The sequence below is a fragment of the Anoplopoma fimbria genome, chromosome 4 (assembly GCF_027596085.1).
Source record: "Anoplopoma fimbria isolate UVic2021 breed Golden Eagle Sablefish chromosome 4, Afim_UVic_2022, whole genome shotgun sequence".
NCBI classification, from domain to species: Eukaryota; Metazoa; Chordata; class Actinopteri; order Perciformes; family Anoplopomatidae; genus Anoplopoma; species Anoplopoma fimbria.
The window spans coordinates 10,745,388-10,759,307 of NC_072452.1; positions in this window are offsets into that span (position 1 = coordinate 10,745,388).

Here is a 13,920-nt window from a genome sequence, read left to right on the forward strand (position 1 = left end):
GACTAAGCAATTAATTGATTTATCAGCCCTATAGTCTTAAGACAAAGCAAACAAACAAGAACCTTACTTCGTGGAAATACAGTGTAGAAAGAAGTATGAATCTAAAAAGCAAATACCCGATAAGAAGTTCAGTAAACAACACAAAGGATCTGACAAAGCATTCAGTGCCAGCGTTCAAATCTTGACAACTGAATGGGTACTCAAAAAAGTTAGTTCAGAAAGCTTTAAACCCAGCCTGAACCATAATAGTCTTTAATTCATCCTATTATGTAATATAACTGTAGAACATCTCCTTCACTGTTTTGATTTTTTTTTTTGGCAGAGCAACAGAAAACCATGAAAGATGCAAATATATTATAAAATGAAATATTATGTACAAAATTGCAAAATAAATATTTTACTTTATTCAAAAAGCTAAATACTCAAAATACCAAAATTGGTATACACTTAAAGCCTTGAAATTATTCAGCAAAATTCCAATATCCTGAATTCCAACAGTATACAAGATATGACAAAGAGGCTTTGTGTGACTAAATTATGAATTAGCTTTTTTTTTAGCGGCTGTTGCGCTGAGATGCATATTTGACTCTTTCTGAAGAGCATTTTACCAGCTCAGCTGTGATAAATGTGGGCTGTATTCTGACAGTGCAGCTGAAAGATGATTTGGGCAAATGGGTAAGAAGAGCACTGAGAGATGGTGAGTTGAAAAATGTCTATTTAGGCATGACAGAGCTCCAGTACGTCACTGAGAATGAATGTGAGGCGGGCATCCTGGCCCTTCGTGTATCTTCATGTTACAATCGGCTATTTGTGTGTGACAGCACAGACTGGGTCACTATCATAATGTAAAACATGCTTGTGTGTGTGCGTGTGCGTGTGTGTGTGTGAGTGTGAAAAATAACAGGAGTCACTAAGCTGAAGAAAACCCAGAGCCAGCAGTAATTCTTACTGGGGCTAACACACACAGAGAAACAAGCTAGTTTACACACAGCTGTACATCCTAGAAGTCAAAGAGCCCACACTACACTTCACACACCCTTCTGCGATGCATCCGAAATGAGAAGTCCTAATTATTATTTCCATTGTGCCCCACTCCTGTGACAAGGACCACTAGCTGTGAATGATTATAATTATTACCCGTAGTAGAATAGCAGTCATGCTGTTGTATCATCAGCAACATCATCCAACAGATCAGGGTCAAATCCAACTTGAAATTCATGTATGCATCCAATTCACATTCTCTGTGATAAGATATTCAAAAACATTTCTCATTTGACTTCTGCTTAGATGTGTCGCGCATGGATTGTGTTTCGCCTGTGGCGTGCTACCATAAATGGAAAGTAAAGCGCTATTCGTCACCTGACTGTATCTGACAGAAAGACTATTGCAACAGGCTTTTGTCGTTCTGCTTTCCACATGAACCGCTGCAGTATAAAAAAACTGAAAAAAACAGCTATTCAATTCAATTATCACTAATGTTTGATTAGGGCACAAATGGTGCAGTCTCCACAAACAGCAACACAATTAAAGTGAAATGAATTACAGCGAATCTTAGACCGAACGCTGGCAATACCATACATTTCAAATCCTCAACTTGTGCGCAGTGAAAAAGATTTACAGCAAAATATAGCCTGTCTCTTATTTGTACATAAATTCACAACATCGTTTGGAGTAGCAAACAAGCCTGTCTTGAATGGCTGGTAATTATGTACAGCAGCAAATAAAGCGTGGTTCCTTTCTGAGGCACTGGTGGCTTGTTAAGTGGTGAACAGACAAAACAGCATTTAGAAAATGAAAGGTGCAGGGAAACATCCAGGGCACAGCCAGCTTCTCTCCCATTAGAGACAACACTGTCTGTCTCACGACCGTTTGTTTGTTCCAACTGGCTGTGCTGGGAGGACGCACCCTGAACCCCCCACCACCAACAGTAACAATGTCTCTCCCTTTTTTCCTGTCACCTCTCCCTCTGTCTGTCCAGCCCTTCCTCTAATCTTCCCACCAGGTCCATCCCCCTCTCCTCTGCAGATCCTCTGTTGTCTCCTCTCTTATAGTACACCATACATACCCTATGCTTTTGCTCTCTTTTTCATCATCAACCAATTTTTTCATCTCCCCTCCTCTCCTCCCCCCCTTTTTCCATCCACCAAATCAAAGATAAGGCTAATGAAGGTGGCTTATTATTCCGGCATTCGGGACCCTGACAGACAGTATACACTTCTAGCGTAAAATGGATATGCAGCTCCTCCGGCTCTAACATGAGGAATTTGGGGAAAAAAAAAAAACATGTTCAAATTAGACAAGGGGCGATGAATCTATTAGTGTTATTATATAACAAAAAACAGAGCTGTTATTGCCACTGTGTGTGCCATTACAAAGGGAACAATACATGGGAGCGCACTGTGTGAAACCAATTAAAATCCAGCCCCGTCATATAGCTTCCTCCCTCCCAAGTCATGTTGTGAATATGCTGCTTTCACACCATTCATGTCAGTGCACCTGTGTCCACTGCATTAAATCCAAACCTCTTTCTGCTCCTTCTCAAATTTCCCAGCATCGCATCTCACTATCTGTTTCAAGAATCCCACGAGTTGAAATACGAGGGGGCCCAGGAGAGTGTGAGCAGAACAGGGGAAATTTCGCATTATCTATCCATCTGCAATATAAGGGTCTGATGTGGAAGCAGGAAATGAGCTATGAACGTCAGGCTCGCGTGCTCATGGTCCCAGTGGCCACCATCCTACATATTGAGATCAAGTAGGCAACGCGGAAAGTGGTTTAATAGACCTCATTTTAATTGGACTTTTATTTGTTAATGGCAGAAATCCTGATGCATTACTTTAATTATCCTGGCAGAACTAATTCATGACCACGGTGCTAAAACGTGTCTGGACTTGGCATTTAAATCACATCTCTTTTTTTAACCTCGTATCCTCAAAGCACTCTTGCTTCTGCCTTTCGGCAGGAATTTATCTGATAGGACTTGTAAGGCAAGTGATGGTTTAAACCCTCGGTGTACTTTAACCAGCCAGCTGTCATGAATGAATTCAGAGAAATAGGAGAGGGGAGCACTTAGCCATTTTCCCCTAAAAGCGCTGGGGCCTGCCATGATCCTATATGTGAGCATGTCCATGTTTGCCAGGCCCCTCAGAGTGCAGAGAAGCCCTCGTCGGTTTGGCTGCTGCTATGGAGGGGGGAGGGAGGAGGGAGGGGGAGACACAGCTCCCCCTGCAGAGCGCTGGTCCAAGACAACCACAGGCAGCCTCTGCTCACATCTACACCCAGCCCAATCACACATCAACGGCTCTGTCAATGCCGGACAGCAGCCAATGGAGGGAGGGATCCTTAATGTCTTTCTGATTGCGCTGTTTTTAATTCATTACATGACTCCGCTGTAACAGTTTTGCCTCAGTGCCTCACACCTCGTACTGACACATATTTTCCAAAACGGGGCATTCTTTAAAGTAGATTAGCACAGTTTGCCTGTCTGCTACAAATGCAATTTTTGCCTCTCTCAGCTCCTGTGTATGTTTGTGTGTGCGTAGCAGGACGTGTTTGAGTGAGTTTAGGTGTGTGCATGAGTATTCCGGTAGCATGTGAGTACAAATGTGTGTGTCTTCCTGGAACAGCTCCCGTCTGGGGGGCAGAGCAGGCAGCAAAGAGCTCAGCAGCGCCTCGGTCCCTCAGGACACGCTGCAGCTCTCTCCTCGCGGCCATGAAAAGCAATCAGAGCCCAGCCTTCTCCCCTGGACTTACCTCTGCCTTTAATTACAGAACACAGCAGCGGCAGCGGCACAGAGAAAGACCGCCTCCACTGGGCCACAGCCAGCATGTCACAGCCCAAACACAGGGCCGGGTGGACGCAGCAGGCCATCTGCATACAGTGGCCTGACATAAACACAGTGTGCTTAAAACATATGAGTTCAGCGTGCTTCTGCATAGACTGGGACGGAGCCAAGGTGCTTCCATACTGTAGCTAGACAATGTGCAGAGAAGACTGCAGAGCTCCAGACATAAAACACAGCGGAAGGAAAAGCCCTTTCTGTATACTTAACGAGATGTTCTCGCCTGTATTCTGACATTTGTAAAAGTCAGAACTTGTTGGGCTAACTATCAGACAAATCCTAATTACTAAAAAAGAATCAGTCACACAAAAAACATTTGCAACACTGCAGTGTTGTATCCTCATCCCTATTGTGCCTTATAGCAATTAGAACATGCAAGGTGTAAAATATTCATTTAGAAACTTGACCCTAATTTATGACTAACTGTTAAGGAAAGGGATGATTGATGAGGATGAGTTCATTCTGTATAATTGAGACTCTCTCCCATTCAACAGACTATACGTACTAGAGGTACTAGAGGCCCAACACATGTACCCCAAGGCTGAAGCAGAGGAGAAGCCACAGAGCACACATGGGCACGGGAAGATAAGAGACTATGTACACAAGCTGCTGGTTTTATTGCTGCAACATAACGCTCAGAAAGCATTTTAAACACATTTTCAGAGGACCTTCCAGCGCTGTCCTTGCTACTGTGGAACAGAGGCATGATGTTGAAATGTGTCATTGGGCTCAATTTGTCACCCAATTGGAGACTGAACAGAGAATGGAACATGAGAAAGCAATGAGACTGACCAGGAGAAGATGTGAAAGGCGATCCTCCACAGCGAGCGCGGTGGCTCATCACAGAATGGAGACACAGTTTGATATGATAGCTCTTGTTATTTTCCGCATCTATGATCTGCAAACAAGGACAGGCGACCAGAGCACGGCGACTCTCTCCCCTCCACGCGTCACGTAGCCTCAGGCCCCAATGACGGCACACATTATCATGTATGTTAATGACACCCACATCAACGTGTCAACTCAATTTGGCCCTCTTATAGGCTCTCTTTGACTCAATCAATTCATGGCCTTCCATCTGGTTTCCACTGCTGTCCTCACATTAGAGAAGGAGAGGGCAGTGACAGGCTGCCCCATCGGTTAAGCATAACATTTCATTTACTAAACACATCTCAACAGGTACCCAATGCATGCTGAAAAGTCCAAAACACCCTGTCAAATAGGCTAATAAAAGCTCCAAAACAGAAATCAAACCAAGTCGTGTCAGGTCAATAATAGCTCAGTGCAGTGCAGATTATTAATTGTGGCAATACATTTCACTAATTTCTTATTTGAAATTGAAAATCCCATTTTACAAGGCATTCCAATAAACACCAGCCAGGGAAACGTCTAGCTAGTTCAAATTTAATCCAATTAAAACACGATTTAAAAAACAAACTTAACAACTGATTCCAACACCTCCTCAAAATCCACAGCACAGAGGCTGTTATTATGGGCTGCAGCTCATTATTCTCGGGCATGGCTTGTCTGGCTCGCAGTGTGGCTGACTGGGACATCCAGTAAACATCTGTCATGAGGCATCCTTAAAGGGGAGCACAGACACAGCACGCCACTGATCTAGTGACCCGACAGTGCAGGCATTCACACATTCCTTGGTGCACCTGTGTGTGTGCTCTGCCATCATGGTGTTTAGGCCAATTTTAGGAATGTGTGCTTATAAACCGTTTCTGAATCTTTTATTCATCCTATCATAGTTAAGGGGCCTAGCTGTAAGATGATGTGTTCTCCCATTGGGTTTCAATAGCCCTCATTCATGCATCATTCATTCGCTTTGGACTATAGATTATCCCCCCCTTTTATTCATTTCTTATTCATTTTTGGGGCAGCACTGCTCGGGATGCTCAGCGTTGATTCAAAATGACGTCCACAGGCCACTGTTTTGCCTTCAAAACACACAAACAGTGCAGGGTAAGCAGGCTTCAATATGAACAACCACACGTGGCATATGTATTCCTGTTGAATTTCCAAACCTTAAACGAATAGGTCAGTGCATGTGCTTTAAAATAAGTGAGGGTATTTTTTCTGAAGGAATAGGTAATCGATGGAGCAGAGACGAATAGAATGTAGATTATACGACAGCTGTCCCAAGGAGGCAGAGCAGCTACTACACCGCATGCTTGGTGTGTTCTCCCTTAGAATAAAAATGTCCGATCAGATCACATAAGGCAAATAAATCAGCGTGTGTATAAATCAAGCTGTCATGTGCATATACCTAATAGAGCTCGCTCCCTATTCAAACACACACGGCACGCTGAATAGCAGCATAATAACGTTTTCACTGCCTACCTCCAGAGCGTGTGCGCCCGAACTGCGTTTTTTTTTTTTTTTTTTTTTTTTTCTCTCCCCCGTCGCAATGGGATCCTTCTCAGCCGCGTCGGACGGTAGTATCAGAGATGCGTCTTTGCCCCGAAATGCAAACACTTCCCCTGCATGTTACCCCTAAACCCACCCCCCACCCCCACCCCCAACCCCAACCCCAACCCCACCACCACCACCGCCACCAGCAGCGGCAGCAGCAGCCCGGGCCTCCAGTAATAGCAGGTGGACGCGCCTCTCTCTCAATGATGGAGACAGCGCGACTCTCCTCTCCTCCGCCGCTCCATTTTTTTCAATTACGGAAGAATTGGTATTCCAGGAAACGCGCTATAGGGCAGCCAGCATGTCCTAATGTCGCCGCTTTCCTCAGAGCAAACAGGGGCCGTCCGCCTCTCAAACTCCCCGATTCGCGGCGCCCCCCTCGCCTGCTATCTACCTTCTACGAGATGCTTGATGTTGCCATTGTCACGGCGTATTTTTTCTTCCCGTTTTTTTTTTTTTCTTTTTTTTTTTTTTTTTTTTTTTTTTTGCAGCTGGACCTCTCCCCCTCCTTGCGGCGCGCAGTCTCGTAGGCGCGCACTTTGCCTGCTCCCCCTCCGAGTCTTTCTCGGTCCGACCTATGAGCGCGCACAGCCAGCCGACGCAGGGCCACGCACTGCTTTGACGGACGCGCTGAGCAAATCAGGTATGCCCACTCCAAATAGGACTGTATCATAACAGGGCAACTGCAATGACATGAATAATGAATAGGCTACTCATGTATGCCTATGCTGGATGATAGGCCCACTCATAACACTTACCGGACTGGAGGCAATATTTGGTCTCTCTCTCTCTCTCTCTCTCTCTCTCTCTCTCTCTCTCTCTCTCTCTCTTTCTTTTTCTGATATAAGTTCGATGTGCATTGTAAAAGAAAAAAAAAAAAACCCCAGAGAAAATCAATGAATAATCGATAACATAGATAACATACATAGTTAATTGTAATGAAAATTAAACTCGGATATGTCTAGCCAAATATCAATTAATCATTTGATCTTGTCACCTGTCCTGCAGTTACAATGCACAGTTATGTCCTCTGAGATCTCCCAGTACCTGATGTACTGTAAACATGCCAGTCAGTACACAAACACCAGTATTTTCATCCCTTGATATATTTTTGGAAAGCTGTACACAGTGCACTTTACACTGTTCTTTAAATATAAATACCTGCAAGTAAAAATCCTAATGCATATTTGATTAATTGATTAAACAATGGACAAAAGAAACAACCCATTTGATAATCTATTAACTGTTTATCAAGCAAAATGCCCAAAATGTGCTTGTTCCACCCTCTATAATGTAATGACTTGCTTATTTTCTCTGTTTTATATCACTGTACATTGAATATGTAGGTTTTGGGATTTGGGTCGGACGAATCTAGACATCTGAAGACGTTACTTTGGGCTCTTGGAAGATATGACGGTCACTTTTATTGACTATAGGGCTGCAACTAACTATTATATTAATTATTGATTAATCAGACGTTCATTTTCTCCATTGACCAATTAATTGATTGGTCTAAACATATTTGTAAACTTTTCCATCATATTTCCCACAAGTCCAAGTGGACACATATTTAATTTGCTTGTTTGACTGTAACCCAAAAGATATTCAGTTTACTGGGTGAAGAAGTACTCAGATCTTTAACTTTAGTAAAAGTAGCAATACACAGTGTAGAAATACTCTGTTAGAAATACAAGTCCTGCAATCAAAATGTTACAAAAGTAAAAGTAAAAAAAAGTATAAGCATCAAATATAGTAAAAATAGCTTAGCAAAAAAATGGCACCTTTCAGAATGATATAAATGATATTATTTTAAATTAGTTATATATGGATTAATGTGTTCATCACTTTAATGTTGCAGCTGGTATAGGTGGAGCTCATTTTAATTACTTTATTTACTGCTGGGCAGTGTAGTCTTTAATAATATATCATCATCTATTAGTTTATTCATAGTTGGTATTAGTAATCTGAATCTAAAAAGTAACACATTTTCTTATAGAAATGTATTGGAGTATATTGGACTCTGGCGTAGAGTAGAAGATAAAAGTTGCATAAAATGAAAAGAATTACTTAAATTACAAGTAGCTCAAAATTGTACTCAGGTACAGTAATCAATTAATATACTAATAACTTTCCACCACTGACTATCTTAGCAATAGGAGAAAGTATTCACAATTGACAAACTGTTACCAGTGAAGTTTGTGCATTGTACCTTAAAATAATTTATACATTCTGTAAATTGATTATTTGTTAATCCACTTTTCAATTAACCAACTTGATGTTTCAGCAATATAGCAATTTAGCATGTTATAAAGATATAAAAACTCTGATATCTTGAGGCTCGTCAGTTTCCGTCTTCACTGGTGTGAAAGTATGTGTGCAGACTAAATGTGCAGTAATGCCCAATGCAACAGAACCGCTAAACTAAACAATTTATTTATAATAAACAGTTGTTTTCCTGTTGTGCAAATAAACGATTGAGCTGTAATAGCCTCCAATAAAACAGAGACAAAATCTGTCCTTCTGCTGCAGCTCGGTCACACACATTATTACTGATGTCACATGTAAAGATTCATTGGTATTCCTTGTCGTTTAACTTGCTCTGTGTGTTCATGCACACATACATACACACATGCAACATGCAAACGACTATACATGTGTGGTCTTGATCTGCAGTATCTATCTATAACTCTCTGAAATATACACACACAGACAGCCAATAACCTTGGAAATAGATCAGTAGCATTGTTGTTACAACCTATGTTTTCATATTCCATATTAAGTACAAGAGTTATGCTAATAAACTCAATAGTGACTCCTTGACTGAATTGATATCCACCTTTCTTAAAATACCTTTTCAACTGCAGTCATCATTATGTTTTTTACAGAGGAGACAAATTGGCTTACCGCTTCTCTTAAGCACATCAAGTTGATAGCAAAACTGAGAGCTGACGAGAGAGGAACATTTTCATGCTGGTATAATTACAGTTTCTTCATGTCTTTGCGGTAAACAAAGGTAATCACTACTGCAGTGCGACAAGTGTATTATGAAATAATAGGCTCGACTACACAAATTAACACTTAAACTTACATGTTGATAATGAATATTGCTGTTGAAAATCTTGAATTAAGGGTTTAAATGGTTTGTTTATGTGAAGATCCATCCATCATCTGTAGCTTTAATACAAAGCATCAACCACCAAAGATAATGTTATTATCATAAAGGCTGTTAAAACATTTGTTTAGCAAGTTTCATATCGAGCTTCCTTAATATATCTTCTTTAAACATTAGGGAATTAACATTTCTAACTGTCATATATTTGCCTGCCATTATTATAAATTTAGCATTATTTAAAAGATTATCCTTGTGTATTAATATACCTTAAAGCAAATGTTCTCTTTGAAGTTGAACTAAATTTATTTAAATGTCAGAAACACAGCACAAAAGAATAACTAAACTATGGAGCTGTACAAAATATCACTTTTCTAAGGGCCAATATTAGTATTTTTCACTTTTTCATCAAGTGAATGCAAAATGATACTAAAACATTTGAACTGATTTGACACAAAATGCATTCAAGGAAAATTCTTTCTTCAAATAGCAAGCCAGTTTTTGTGTACACCACTGGCTAGATAAAGCTGTCCGCTCTGCACTGCGTTCATTCAGCGATTACAGCTGATAGCGACATCCCGACCCACGGCATTGTCACAGAGGCATAACTCAATTGTATATTTGGAATTTAGCACCTTTAATGTAACACTCAAACAGCTGTCCATCACAGCTGGAAGTTTAACAGGTCAAATCCTTTAATACAGATGTGGAGTGACATTTCTGTGTTTTAGTATTGAGAACTTTGGTGTTGTTTCTGTTTGGTTTTGCAGGATTTCTGTTTATGAGTTATGAGTCATATATTGTTTTTCCTTTATTGTTGCATTGTAAAACAAGAGCTCCCATGTGATATGATGTTGCCTTTACTTGTTTTACTGTATAGGAAATAAATGAACATACAAACGGTGGAAATAAAGGCAAATTGCAGTACAGATAACTGAGTCTGTGTGTACTATTTGACCAAATACTCTAATCAAAATGAATTATTTGGTTGATTGGGTTAATTTAGTTTCTGTCTTTATTATTTTGATGGCATGAGTTGTTATTCAGCTGAATTTTAGTCAAATGTTTTTGATGCAGTAAGACCACTGAAAACGCTCTGTTTTGTGATGTTTGTGAAGATTTCTGACAAAAGGTAGTCTGAACTGGCAATACAGCAAAATGAATAGAGTGAATGTCAAGGTTAGGATATGTACTGTTAAGGCCTTAACATAATGGCAGGAGCTTTACTGACAGACTTAGCATGGTGATGAAATGTTTTACACTATAATAATAAAGTGAGGTTTTCCAGGCCGAGCAGCTGAAAAGGTAATCTGAATTGAATGTGAAAAATGTGCAGATTCTCCGTAACACAGTTTAAATGGATCTACAGGAGGTGACTCTGGCATTCAAGCTCATTTAAAATTAAAGGCTGAGAGGAGTTGAGAGCAGAATGTAAATGCTGAAATCTCTGGCTTTGACGCTCACCAGGTCTGACAGTCGGTGTAAAATCTCCAATAAGATTATGACAGTTGTAACCTGCGTGCATCAATCTTTGTATTAGCACCAGTGTGCCTGACCAAACAGTCTAAGAAGGGGGCATTTGATCTGAATTTGTCAGCTCGGTTTGAGATGTGGTGAGCTTGATTCAAAAAGCAGTCCTGAAATGTACACAGGTTCACACTGATTCTGTCTAAAAGTCTTAAAGACCACTGAAGGACAGACTAGAACAAACACATGTATCCTGTTCAACAAGACCCTCAGGCATTTGATGCAGTTTAACAGTTTTCTCCTCAACAAATTCAGAGGTAGAGTTCTGGGATTTTTCAGCACCATCGCCTGGCACATCTAGCTTTTAGAAAGTTGTATTTCATTTTTAAAATGTACCTATTATATTACTGGGATTCTATATATTTTTTTACGACAAAAACAGTTCTACACATTCTTTGAGAGATTTTAAACCAAACCCTTGAATAGAAAATCCCTCCGACAGCAGGAGTTATTTCTGTAATGCTTGGTCTACGACAGACAGTGATGATGATGATGTCATCCAGGCACAGACCCCCAGAGCAGCTCCACAGACAGTGAATAATGGAACAACTCCTGTGGGACTCGTTGGCAGCACCCGCAGTCATTTTTGCTGGGACATGGGGACGTTTTCTTATTCACGGCTAGCAGAGTAAAAAACGTCCACAGATTTAGTCACTAATTCAGTGTCACTTCACCTGTGACATCTAATGACATCACCAACTTTGTGACTTTCCTGTCCAAAATCAGTGGATTATTAACTATTAGATTTATATTCTTATGGTGGTTTATCCCTTTTATACCCCTTCTTAGAGCCCTACAGGTTTCAGTCTCCATCTCTATAATCCTGCCTGTAGCACCTTACACAAGATACCTAGTGTTTGGTAGAAAAAAGAAGGAATAGACTTTAAGACTTCTCAGTGGAGTTATAACTTTTCAAACATTTTTGTATAGTTCCCTTGAAAAAAGAAAGCATTTAACCCTGATCGGAAGCGAAAAAATATTCGGCTGTTTTTGTTGCTTTAAAAAAGGAAGAAGACCTTTAAAGCACATTTAAACTCATAATAGATTCATAAGTTGTGTATCTGCAGCATGCATATTTATATATATATTGTGATATATATTGTGATATATATGTGATGCCTGGCTCATCCATGCTCTGCTCAGAGGTTGCATCATCAGCAGCATACTGTACATGTGCAGACATGGCAATACCACTTTATCTGTGTTTATTGACTTTAAAAGGATCAGCCGTGTGTGTGTGTGCAAGTTCACACATGTATGAATATTCATTCTCATTTTGACCAGGAGCATTGATATAGTACACAGGGATTACACACATAAATTTACACTCTCACACAAAACGGTGGAAATAACTACATCTTCTCTGAGGCATCCATGCATATTTATCAAGGCGTAGATGCCCTTGGCCACATACTAGTTCCATTGTAGTGGGTTGGGAGTGAGCTGACTGTCTGGTGCAGAGGGATGGCCCTTAGTCTCAGTTATCATGATGGAGAAAAAAAAGCGTGGCGGACTTGAGCAACAGGCCACGGAAGGTGTGTGGCTGTGTGGCTGAACTCCTCTAATCACATGTTCACTGTTAACAGCTTTCGTGGGACCAGGGATGCAGCTCTGTTTTTTAGGAAATCTAGGCTTACATGTTGAATCCATTACTGAATCCACATGCAAGATAATGTGATATAGCCGTGCAAGGACAGAAATAGTGCGTTTAAAAAGAAGATATCATCCTATCTGCACATCAGCAGCATGTTCTTTGAAAATCTCTCCTTCAGTAGAAGATCGTGGTTTGCATTAGAGGCTGAATCTCCTGCTGCAGTCCATATTAAGGACGTTATTAAAGGCCTTTGTGTGTCTGTCTTTCTTTAGCAGAATGCTGCATGGTAAACAGAGAGATGGCTTCCTCATTACCTCCCAAGGACATGCAAGCAAACAGCCCACAACAGCGCTAATCACATGCACCAAATACAGAACAATTAAGGGTCATTGAACAACAGATTTTGTGACTCAGTTTTTAAACGTAAATAGCCAGAAAGCAAACGCCCTCTATGTGTACGTCCATCTCGGATTGCTCAGTTACTTCAATACTTTTAGTGTTATGTCCTTGACCGTATCAAACACACACACACACACACAAAGCAAAAAAACAGCTCAGTGAAATATCCAAGGCTCTCTCACCAATTCCGAGCAGATCCTAATGAATTATGTTCAGTGAACCTGTTAGGAGCAACTGGATGTTGTTGTGAGTCGCTAATGAATAGTCTCCAATAATAATCTCTTCCTAGGTTAGATTAGAAGGACGCCATTAACATCAACTCATCTGCCTGGACATCTGACGCATGAAAGGAGAGCCATCGAACCAGTAATCATCGAGTTGCTTTCCTTTTAAGCAGATCACTATCAAAGTCCACTTTCATCTGTAATGTGTGACTTCCTCCAGAGGGGGTGGAGGCCTCACTTTGGCAGGCCATTCCACCAAATCACTCCCATTTGCATGTTGTAACTTCAATTAGTCCATCTGATAACCTACATGATTAACTATTCAAAATATGTAATGGTTAATCTCAGGCCATTTTTACTTACTTTTTCACAAGGTTTTTTATATATGTTATATGTGTAACAGGGCTGTTTTTAGCACAGATTTAGCTATTACATGACATGTAGCATCAATGCTAACATCATGACAACACTTGATGACAAATGATGACAACACTTGATGATAACAACACTTGATAACAAATGATTTGGGTAACAGGGCTGTACGTTGAGATTGACATTCTAAATCATACTTACAATATGATCAAAATGACAGATAATAGAGTGAGAAAATTTACTTTGGTATTCCCATGGTCTTCAGGAGACTCAAATGATGCTACTTCCTGTTGATCATGTGACGTGTAATGTCCCAAATATCTAGAGGAAGGGAGGTAAGTGTCATGGTAAAAGGAATGAGTGAAAATCTCGAGACAAATATTTTTATTCTTCACTTACATATTATGAATTTATCTTTAAATGAGAAACTGTATT